Source organism: Neophocaena asiaeorientalis, unplaced genomic scaffold, assembly GCF_003031525.2.
Source record: "Neophocaena asiaeorientalis asiaeorientalis breed wild unplaced genomic scaffold, Neophocaena_asiaeorientalis_V1.1 scaffold147, whole genome shotgun sequence".
Lineage (NCBI taxonomy): Eukaryota > Metazoa > Chordata > Mammalia > Artiodactyla > Phocoenidae > Neophocaena > Neophocaena asiaeorientalis.
In genome coordinates this window covers 4636872-4649673 of record NW_020173758.1, presented here as the reverse complement: position 1 = coordinate 4649673, position 12802 = coordinate 4636872, and positions in this window count along the sequence as shown.

The window sequence follows — 12802 nt, the reverse complement described above, 5'->3', positions numbered from 1 at the left end:
TCACTGTTAAGCCAGGGAAGTTGGATTTAAAAACGATTTTCAGCCCCTTTCAAATGTATCTTTATTCCTGGAGGTCATCCTGAAGTTAATGAGCTCTAATGTTCCTAAGAGTCGAGGACAGAGAGCAGGACTGGACATTGACACCAAGAAATAATCTGCAGTCTTTATAATGCCAATGCAAAACTGTAATTATTTAGTTGTTCACTGCTTATTATTAAAAAAAACAACTAACTTCCAAAAATAATGGATAATTGAATGCAAATTGATATATTTGGAACTATCTTCAGGTTTTATTACTTACTCGCCTAAGCCCCAGCTCTTTTCTCCCATCAGCCAGGAAAGAACATCTAAGAACTTTGCACATAGAGAAGAGGCTAATTCAGACTTGATTTCCAAAACCTCTCCTGGCAAAGTGTTTAGCTTGATGTTTAAAACTATTAACTTTGGGGGAAAAAAACGTATGTAAGAGAATTTCTCTTTCCAGTTAGAGGACAAGGCCTTAATAATATGTTCCCTCTTAACCGTTCATACTGGTTTCAGTTCATGAACACACTTATTCAGTCAAGCTGGTCTCTCTAAGGGGTGAATATCCAGGCTCCTTCCTATGCTTTATAGTTCCTGTACCCAAAATGCCATCTCCTGCCTGTCCTGCAGGAATTAACTATAATCCCATGTCTTTCAGGAAGACTTTCTGATTGACACAGTCTGTTCCCAATTTAGCATTTAATTTTATTTCATGCTGTAGGTTGTATTTATTTCATGTAAATGCCTTACATTCCTTAGTAAATTATAACATTTTAAGCTTACGGATCACATTATTTATTAATAAACCACAGTAGTAGATGTACTCACTTTAAAAGGCTCTCTGCTAGGGTATACAAAAAATACAAGTTATTAAAAGGCTATTTTTTCTCTCTAAGCTCATTCTGGCTAGTCAGGAAGATTCAAGTTTTTCGAATTGCCATCTGAACCAGGAAATTCCGAAGGATACTGTGACACACAGAATTGCCAGAAAGCATAGAGACAGGCTCAGAAAATGGGCAGAACAAACCAAGACTACAGAGCTTGTATCATAGCCACACCCACGCCACAGAACTAATAGCGCAGACATTGCTGCCACCATTACTGAGCACCAGATGCCACACCCCTTCCACATACTGCCATTGACAGTGATGTCACTGGACTCCAGGTGCTGACACCAACATCAGTACCACAGCTGCCTCTGAGAACTGCCTTTGCTATTACTACCACAAAAGTACCCACAGTCCTGTTTCTCTGTTCTAATTATTCTAGTTTCAAAACCCTGAAGGGTAGATCTGCATGACCCACCTGGCTAAGTCCCACAGAGATTTCGAAGGCAAATTAGATTTCTAAGCATAGAAAGGCCATATTGATACCGGTCAGCCAAAAAAAAAGGAAAAAAAAAAAACCCTTACTATTATTCATTCCTTTGGCCGCCCAACATTAAAATCACATTTGTTCACATGCTTTTTTTTTTTTCCCATTCCTGCTAGATATAGTTCAGCTATGCCTCAAACACCTGGGAATATAGTCCTCAGCTCCCCAAAGGAAGAAAATCCAAACATACTCATTATTGGTGCAGCTCCAAGTCTAATATGTCTATTCCTCCTGTAGTTCTGCTGCACTTAATGCTGTAAGGGCTCTCTTACAGTCCCAGATTCCCATTAAATGGGATCATCACTGGCTTCTTTAATGGAAGCGTTCTTATTTGGGTGCTATATTCTCTCAATCATCGTAGTCCAAAACTTTAAGTACAGGTATAATATTAAGAGAAGCCCTACCCAGTCCTGTCCCTTGGTTTTTGGACTCTTATTCTGATTAATATCATATATTAATTTTTGGTTCTGAGCATATACATCTTGTCAAAAAGCTCCCTCTCTCCCACACTTTCCAGGTAGGATCTCCTGAGACCATAACAGTGTTTAATATGCCAGTCAACTATCCATAAAGTCAGCTGTTTCTGGTAATGGGACTCATGATAAGACAAGTCACCCCATGGGCATTGCCCAATGGCTTTATTTCCTTTGCTGGAGGTGATTTAATTGATTAGAAAAAAAAAAGTTATGTGCGAAATCTGATGGGAAATAAACCAGTCAGTAAGTTCATGGATGATCGTGCTGGCAGAAACTTGTTGAGCAGGAAAAGCAAACCCAATGTATCTTTTCCATTAAGGACAAATCATGACATCCTTCAGATTATGTGGCTGCAGAAGGACCGGGAGTAGTTGTGGCAAGTTGAGGTTTAATAACTTACCCAAGGTAAGTAATAAGGGGTAAGTAATTTAAGGCTCGCTGAAAGAAAGTGTTATATATGTTGCCTTAAAAAAATAGGAGAGGTCTTCCCTGGTGGCGCAGTGGTTGAGAGTCCGCCTGCCGATGCAGGGGACACGGGTTCGTGCCCCGGCCCGGGAAGATCCCACATGCCGCGGAGCGGCTGGGCCCGTGAGCCATGGCCGCTGAGCCTGCGCGTCCGGAGCCTGTGCTCCGCAACGGGAGAGGCCACAGCAGTGAGAGGCCCGCGTACCGCAAAAAAAAAAAAAAAAAAAAAAAAAAATAGAAGAGAGGATTTATAAGGATATTTGGGGATTCTTCGTTCTTAGACTTTGGCAGAATAGATAATTCTACAATCCTTCCACTAAATATACTGACAAACTATAACAAGAATCTTTTAAATGCATGGATGAGCTTTCAAGGAAGTAATTGACTTCCAGGGGCAAGAAACAAAGTAAGCTTAAGTGAGAGAATGAGACTAAACATTTGAGCTGATACTCTGCTGGCCCCCAGGGTGGGATGGTAGGATTGGCCTAAATAATCTAAAAGTGTGAGTTTGAATTATCATGAAAGAATAATGGAAATGGAAATTTGTAAAATATTCAGTCAATAATAAAACTCTTCTGGATCAGCCTAGGCTCACAGTGGGAGAGATCTCTCCCCCCAAAATCCTAACCATGGTTCAGGAAGTCACAATTCAAAAAAATACAAGTGACCCTGGTTGAACAATATATCCTTGGGACATCTGGCACAAGCAAATACAAAATCTCTTCAACCCACTTCTGGCAGAGCCACTACGGATAGAGCTATACTGCAGATTAGATCACAATCCAAATGAAAAACATTGAAGGAAATGATCTACCACGTGCCAGAATTACTATACAAAACTATTAAAAGGATTAGAGCCTCAAAGAACTTTAAACAATATGACAAAAATATAAATTATTTAATAAATAAAAAGAATAAACATAACTACAAGATGCTACCAAAAAAGAACCAAAAATCCAAAAATGAAAAAGCCCAATCATTGTGCTGATGGTTGATTTTTTTGCCTTTTCACTTCAAATTGGATCTTGTTGCCTGCTCTGTAATAGTTGTGCTGGGTCTTATAAATATTTCTCCTTTGCTACCCAGCATGATGTTAAGCCTTGTCAGTAGAAGGCCTGGAAGAACACTGGAGGAGGAAGGGTTTTCCTGTTTCAAGTGTGCTCTCTTACTAGTGTCCTGCAGAAAGCTCTTTTTTTCTTCTTTGTTCAGCCCCTGCATAGTTTCTCTAGTGTAAGGTTCCTGCAGGGCACAACTTTTTATGATGTTTGAGCAAACTCATGCAGCTACGGAGGCATAGTCTAGAGACCCAGATATTGTGGGCCTGTCCCCGGCCCAGGTTGCTTCACCCCATATCCTCTCCTCGGTCCAGGACATGGACACACACCAGGGGCACTGGAGGTCAGCCATCCCCTAAACTTTGTCCTGAACAGCCAGCCCAGGGCTGACCCAATCTGAGCTGTTCATGGACGTGCATTAACCTCCTGGAGAGGGGGACCTCTCCAGCTCCTGGTTCCAACAGTATCCAGTAGCTTCTCCTGGTACCTAACAAGTTCTGAGGCTCAGCACCTCCCAGAGGGTAGATTTCCAGCAGGTCCCACTATTGAGCTACTTCATTGACTTCTCCAACATTCAGGAGGCCAAGGTGGTATTCTTTCCAATGACATCTGCATCTCAGTCATAGAAGGAAGGCTTTTCCTTGGGTACTTACCTCAGCCCTAGGGGTAGTGACCACATCTTATATCTGCTATTCCTGGATTCTTTAGAATTCTTTTTAACTCTCACTAGCCAATTCCTCCTTACTCCAAGCCCCTGTTAATAAAGCTTTATATTAAACTTTCCCTGTTCAAAAGACTATGTGGTCCTATCTCCTGACTGGACCCCAAACAATACAGAATTGGTACCAGGAATGGTCCCAGGAAAAAAAACCCTGCAAAAATGGCATTCTGGAACTCTCCTTAGAACCAGTTGACTGAGGAAGAAAAATCCTGAGCCTGGTTTACAGAGTGGTCTTCATGATATGTTAGTATTGCTTGAAAGTAGCAGCTGCAGCTCTATAGCCCCCCCTCACTCAAGGGTAAACCTGAGGACAGTGGTAAAAGAAAATCCTCCTAGTGATCAGAACTTCAAGCATGACATTTAGTCATCTACTATCTCTGGAGTGAGAAATGTCCAGAAATATAGGTCTATATTAACTTATGCGTAGTTGCAAATGGTTTGGTTGGAATAGTGAAGGATTTGAAAGGAACCATATTAAAAAAACTGATGAAAAGGAAGCTTAAGGGAGAAGTATGTGGATGGACTTTTCAGAATGGGCACAGACTGTGGCGATATTAGTGAATGCTAAATGTCTACCAGAGGACCATTACTGCAGAGGAGGTTCTTAATAATCAGGTGAATAAAACTACCAACTCTGGGGATGTCAGTCATCCTTTCTTCCTAGCCATCACATTCCTTGCTTACTGGGCCCATAAACTAAGTGACTATGGTAGCAGAGATGGAATCAATACATGGGCTCAATAGTTTCACTAGGAAGCAGTTCTATGGAGCTCCTCATACTACCATTCTGGAAGTTGTCTCTAATGCTCACTTTCTATAAATAACAAATCGTCTAGAAAATTGCTCAGAGCTAGAGTAGTTTTTACTCCTTTTCATTACGATGCAGAATTTGGAAGATACAATTTTTGTAATGCAGTGTGATCCCAGGGAAAACTTTTATTTCTTTAATTTTTCTTAATTAAAATTGCATTTTTGTTTCAAAAAGAAACTTGTCACACAATCTCCTTAGGATTGGAACTTAGTATCAACACTTTGGCCTGGAGAAATATTTTAAATTATCTTAATCTTTAAAATATCTTTAAAATATCTTATTTATCTTTAAAATATCTTAAATTATCTTAATATTTTAAATTATTAGATACAGTTTATGGAAATTGAACAGTTCTTGTTTAAAAAATTAACTCTTTAAAATACCCAGGCTATAAATAACAATGATGCCAAATAAATACATAGAAGAGGGATAAATAAATAAGTGCATTAAAACTCCCACATTTAATATCTTTAGGAAAAAGAGAAAAAATTTGCAGTGAATTATTAATATACTTTGAGAACAGAGGCAACAGTGTTGAATATTTATAAGTATTAAACAGCAATTTTAACCTTGACCTTATCCTTTTGAAAAATTGCAGTTATTATTATGAGACTGAATATTGCTCCAAACATGTTATGTAAATGTTTGATCTTATACAGTAGAATATTTTTTTAAAGATAAGAAGATGTTAATATGTAGATGTCTCAGATAAAAATGTTTCTCTCTCTTTTGAATGGTTGGATCAAAAGAGTGGTTTAATAGTGACAATAATGATGAACGATCTGACCACACACTCTTTGAAGGTAGAAACATTGGCATATAGTCTTTCATAAGAATCTAGAGAGTATTTGTTAGCTGTGTGAACTTGCATATCAGATGCCATTGAGGCATATGGCACTGGGATAATAGCATACTCCTCCCATTCTTGGTAATGCCATCTACTTACTTCTCTATCACTCCCCTAAATACATAACCTTTTTAGCTTTAGGTCCAGAGTCTTTCCTTACATTCAAAATCCTATAATCATCCTGATTGAATCTGTCCTTCATAATGACTCCCAAGTTCTTTATCTTCTTCAACACAAGGTTTTCTTGACCATTTCAACTCAGTCACTCATTTCTGTCAGAAAAAAAAATATATATATATGGATTTTAAGTATATAAAAAACACTCAAACGCAATAATAAATATAGATAAAATTCTCAAGTTCTAATTTCTATCTATGTAATTGTCTAAGATCTCAAAGTTTTTAAAATTTTTCAAATTTTGTTTCTTAGAGAATTTGATATATTTAGTTCAGTTTGATAATAATTAGAAAAAAGCAATGCGTAAGTAATTAGCAAATAAAAATTTTACATACTTAGTATGGGTTGAATTGTGTCCCCCCCAAATCCATACATTGAATAAGGAAATGACAAAATTAAGTATGATATATTCATGAAATGAAATGATGTGTGCTAGTTAAAGGAATGAACAGCGGCTCCATGTAGCAACAAAGTCAAATATGATTGTTAGATAAAGTAACAAATGAAAAAAGAAAGTAGCAGACTGTGGATAAACAACAAATGTATACCTATATCTATATACACTTACACAAACCAATAATGTGTTTTCTGTGGTATGTATGTTTGTACATGAAATAGACATCAAACTATTATCATTGTTTACCTTTGCAGAGAGGGAGAGAATATGGGTGGCCCAAAGCAACTTTAGCTTTTACTCAAGTGCATCTAAGAATTTTGGCTTTTCTCTAAAATTTAAAGGAGAATGCATTCATGTTTTCATACTTTATAAGGAATTAATTTTTTTCAAAACAAAACATTTTATTGAAGTATGCTTGATTTACAATGTTGTGTTAGTTTCAGGTATACAGCAAAGTGATTTGGTCATACATATATATATGTGTATGTATATATATGTGTGTGTATATATACACACACACATATATTCTTTTACAGATTCTTTTCCATTATAGGTTATTACAAGATATTGACTGTAGCTCCCTGTGCTATACAGTAGGTCCTTGTTGGTTATCTATTTTGTATATAGTAGCATGTATCTGTTAATCCCAAACTCCTAATTTATCACTCCACCACTTTCCCCTTAAAGAATTAATTTTTTAATAAGCTACTCTGCCACCAAAACACTAATTAAAACATTGTGCTTCCTGAGCACAATCTTCTATTATTCTAGCTTATTCTTTCAACTATTCCATGGCCATTCTTTTTTTTTTTCGGTGCGCGGGCCTCTCACTGTTGTGGCCTCTCCCGTTGCAGAGCACAGGCTCCGGACATGCAGGCACAGCGGCCAAGGCTCATGGGCCCAGCGGCTCCGCGGCATGTGGGATCTTCCAGGACCGGGGCACGAACCTGCGTCCCCTGCATTGGCAGGCAGACTCAATCACTGCGCCACCAGGGAAGCCCCATGACCATTCTTGTGTCTCACTCAGCCATCAGGTTAGTGCTCTCTTTACTTCTCTCCAATACAGCACCATTCAGCTTAGATTTCCTGGTCCTTCATTTCAGTCATTCTAGTAATCAGTCCTCTCACCCCTTTTTTCTTCTTTTGCATGTGCGTCTAATGCCCTCAATGTGGACAGTTACAACTGTTTATTTTCTCAGTATTCACACCTGAGTACTGATTGCTGTTGGAAGACAGAATTACTGAACATGACAAACTGTTCTCAGTAACTTCATAATCACTCACCTCAACTTGGTCCTCACCTCACAGTTATTCTACTGTGTTTCTTTATTTTTTTAGTTTGTTTTTAAATTTTTTATTTTATATTGGAGTGTAGTTGATTAACAATGTTGTGTTAGTTTCAGGTGTACAGCAAAGTGATTCAGTTATACATGTACAGGTGTCTATTCTTTTTCAAATTCTCTTCCCATTTACTTTATTACAGGGTATTGAGCAGAGTTCCCTGTGCTATACAGTAGATCCTTGTTAGTTATGTATTTTAGATATAGCAGTTTGTACATGTCAATCCCAAACTCCCAATCTATTCCTCCTCCGCACCCTTCCCTCCTGGTAACTATAAGTTTGTTCTCTAAGTCTGTAAGTCTGTTTCTGTTTTGTAAATAAGTTTGTTTGTATCAGTTTTTTAGATTCCACATATAAGCTATATCATATGATGTTTGTCTTTCTCTGTCTGACTTACTTCACGTAGTATGATAATCTCCAGGTCCCTCCCTGTTGCTGCAGATGGCAGTATTTCATTCTTTTTAATGGCTGAGTAATATTCCATTGCATATATGTACCACATCTTTTTTATCCATTCTTCTGTCAGTGGACATTTAGGTTGCATTCATGTCTAGGCTATAATCTACAGTGCTGCAGTGAACATTGGGGTACATGTATCCTTTCAAACCACGTTTTTATCCGGATATATGCCCAGGAGTGGGATTACTGGATCATATAGTAGTTCTATTTTTAGTTTCTTAAGGAACCTCCATACTGTTCTCCATAGTGGCCCACCAACAGTTTTACTGTGTTTCTTTATTCAGCTTTTATTCCTACTCACTGCAATGGCTATTTCAAAAGTCAGATGTAACTCAAAAGTTCAGAGAAGACTCTGAACCTAGCTGGCATAAACTCCCTCCTCACGTTCAGCAGGTGACTTAATCTCCTATTTTATAAAGCAAATGGAAGCTTCCAGGTGTCAGATATATAGACCCACACTTCTGTCTCCATGCAATTCTCCTTCCATTTGTAACGGAATACTTATCCCACTTCTGAAGACAGGGAAGTTGTCAATTCTGAATATGAACTCTGGAAATGTTGGGCCCATTTTGGAACTGCAGGAGGATTAATCCTGAAAACAAAGCCAACACTCTGAAGTCAACAAACAGAAATGGGAAAATACTTAAATCCTCATTGACAGTATTAAGTATTTTACAAGCAAATTTCAAAGTGTCCTTATGAGAGATTCCATGGCTGTACATGCAGATTGAAATGATACATATCTTCATCATTTAAGTTACTTGATTCATCCTTTTCTTTTCTTGTTATTTACACTTCAAAACCCTCTATATTCTGAAAAAATTCTTAGTTCAGGAAGACTTGAAAATGGCTACATGGGGATTCTACTCAGTATATCCTTTAACTCTGATATGCAGCCCTTTGGGAATCCAGTTTATTGTGGAAGGTGGGATGGGTGCTCCTGTTAGACCCCCATATTATGTAGGGCATGGGATTTCTTATCTACTCCTATACGACTGGAAAGACTAAAATTCTATTTTTCTGGATTGCTAAATGCCTTCAGGACAAAAGCTCATTTCATATGTTTTGAATACTTAATTTGGTATTTTTTTTCTGATAGAGAGGTTAATCTTAAATACCTAATATACTCTTACTGCATATAGATGCTACCGTAGCTTTTAAAACTTGAATCAGCTTTTCTGAGGTATAATTTACATTCAAGAAATTTCACCAAATTTGAATATACAATTTGATGAGTTTTGACAATATATACAATTGTGTAACCACAACCAAAATTATGGTATAGAGTATTCCTATCAGTCAAAATAGTTCATTGGTAGCCATTTGTCATATGTAAAACCTAGATTCACAAAATTTGACTTAAAACCTTAATACATTTTTCATATTTACATATTCTTTAAATGTATTATATTTGTGAATAATTTTAAACAAATATTACTTCTTTTTTCCCTCTTCTGTGTACTTTACAAAGTTGTAGTAATTTTGTGATTGTTTAAGTGAGGGAATGAAAAGGGATTATGTACAGAGGAGCACATTGAATTCACTATAAAGTTGAGTCCTTTAGATGAATGCACAAGCAAATGAGTGTTAACTGGAAGAGAAGCTGCATGTAAAGAGAGGAAGAGGACTAACAGTATTGAAAGTCTACTATGGTAGACACTGCATATATCATCCCTTTCTGTACTCACAAATAACCCATAAGTTAGACAGTTTTAAATCAGTATACCAATTAATATAGAGGGGTTCCCCCAAGCCTTAGGATTATAAGTGGTAAAACTGAAGTATGAATCCAGCTATAATTACACAATGTCTTCCCTTTATTATTTCACGTGACCTTCCAGTGTATTTGAAATTAAAAAGACAGTAAGTTCTTTAAAGATAGAAACTCTGCCCAAGGCACCATTTGTTGTTTGCATGTGTGTATGTGTGTATGTATGTATGCTTATATATTTCCATTCATTCATTCCATAAGCATGTGTTCAGTGTATACTATGAGCCATACAATATACTTGATTTTCGAGATACAAAGGTGAACAAAACTGACAGGAAGCCTGCCCTTGAGGAGTTTACAGTCTAGACAGGGTTGCAGAAGAGTAAGCAGACAATGGCAATATAATGTGATCAGGATTGCGGAGCCTAGGTAGAGGGTACTCGGGGAATACGTAGAGGATGTGCCCATCTCACATATGGTAGTTCTGAGAAGGCTTCTTGGAGAAAGTAATGTCTAAGCTAAAACTTATGTAGAAGACAGGTTATCTAGGTGAGGTAAGTGATATGTAGAGGTGAGGAGTGAGTTCTAGGAAGAGGAGATTGAATTTGTAAGGGCATGGAAATAAAGAGCAGCATTCTCCAGGAATTTGGGGGGGAAGAGATGATGAGAGAAAAAGCTAAAAAGGCAGGTTAGTCAAGTTGGGATTATGATAACAGATGCCACTTCCGTGAGTGTGTCTTTGGATATTCTGAGTCTGTTAAATTGTGTTTGGGTGCATATTGTCTATAGTGGTTGCATAGTGTCTAGAGTAGCCTTAACAAGTAAGGAGTTACTGTTATTAATAACAATATTTTTAGACAATAAGTCCAAAGAAACACTCCAAATTTTAGGTCACTGGTCAAGGTCAGATGATTCTTCTAGCTATCTGCTTGGCAGTCCTTAGCATGTAGCTTCTGCTTTCATGGTTTCATAATGGCAACTTTATTTCTATGTATTGAGTTTACATTCCAGTTAGGGAGAAGTGGGAAAGACAAAGGGTAAAATGTGAATATTGTCAGTCTATATTTTTTTATTTTAATCAGGAGAAGACATAGTGTTTTGGAAGCCCCAGTGAGCAGCCATCAACTTACATCTCATTGGCTAGATCTGTGTCACAGGGTCATCCCTAGCTGCAGAATAGTCCAGAAATTTGAGATTTTTAATCAGGAAAAATCTGGATTGGTTGGGAAGATAGTGAATGAAAAACTAGGGGTGTTCCCCATACTCACCATATGAACTCTTGAGTAAATGATTATTGAAAATTTCTTCAGAGATCACTGTAAAAATGTTAGTTTTAGGAAAATATGGGAAATGTGATATCCAGAGAAAGGATGGAGTAGATCTTACTCATGGTTACTGTTGGGTATTTGGGGGCTCCCTTGGCATAGACTATGGGGATGAGGTGTCATAACAAACTAACCCCAAGATCATTTGTATTACTGGATGGTAAGAAATAATCACCCATAAAAAGCAATTCAACCCAAAAGATGGATTTTCTAGTTGACTCAAGTTTCAGATTCCTGGTAGAGCATGTCTGGTCCATCACGTGCCACATTTTACAGGTAGCATAGGGAACCTGTAATAGTACTAGTGTGACGAGGAATAAGGATGGGGACAGATCATTCATTAATTCATTAAATATTTACTAAGTGGATGATGGGATCATGGCTGGTAGGCAGGATCATGGCTGCGGGCAGGAATGGACTATTCTCTATGGTCATTCTTCCCTTTGGTTGTACTCCTAACCATTGCAGTGTTTTGTTTGTTTTGCTTTAAAAGATAATGTTTGGTTCATTTTGTTAGTATCTGTGATCTCTACTGCAATTTTATTCAACTTTTTTATCCTACAAGTTCCCACTTCTTCCTCAGCTCGTTCTTAAGTGTCAGTGCTCCTCAGAATTTTGTCTTTTACTCTCTTCTCTCTTTACATACTCTTCCTAGGTCACATTATGCATTCAAAGTGCTTCAGTTGCTTCTTCTATATGCCAGGAATTGTTAAACTTTATACTTTCAGATTTCTTTCTTTTAAGCTTCAGATTAATAAATCTAATTGCCTGTAGGACACCTTGTTGGTTTAAAACCAGTAATTTTGTCCTAAAGTAAAATGATTGGTTGTTTCAGAATGAGAAATAAGAAAGTGTAGGACAAAGTCTGAATGAATATGGAAAGTTGTAGGTTTATGGGAAAGGAATTTTATTTCTTGTGGTAAAAACCTGGCTAAGATTTATGGGCTTATTTATAAGATTTTAAAAAGAAACTTTAGTATCAGTTATTAAACTGATATAAAGCTAGATTTGGTTTTCTCTCTGTTAAAATGACAAAATTTTCTTAGATGATTGTTCTGCTCTTAATAAGAGGTTATAAATGTCTTTTCTTTACCTTCTAAGTATCTGCCCAGAAATATTGTGTCTTACTAAAATAATTTCCTGTGCTTTATGTTAACTTTAAATTTTAGTTCACTATTTTTCCCTGCTCTATTTTTCTCCAATTACCTTATCACAGCCAACAGCATGACCATCAAACTAGTTACCCAAGTCAGAAATCCAGATGTAATGCCCTTTCTTTCCTCCCATCCCACCATCTGATATATCAAAAGATTTGATTGATTCTACCCTTAAATATATTTGGAGTCTGTCCCAAAATACACATTTTAGCATGGTCAGCAATTCTCTCCCTGCAGTGAAGCAACAGAAGATTCCAAATTATAATAATATGCAACTGTTTTGACTTACCATAAGATATCACTGTCACAGCAATGAAAGACTATTCAGTGTGCAGTCTGTCTATGTTGGCAGAACAATATGGGTATCAGAAAGTGAGTTTTGAAGTTGAAGTTGGATTAAAGGAAGTTAGGGATATTTGTTTAATGGCATTAGGCTAAATAAGACACTCTCACGTAACCAGC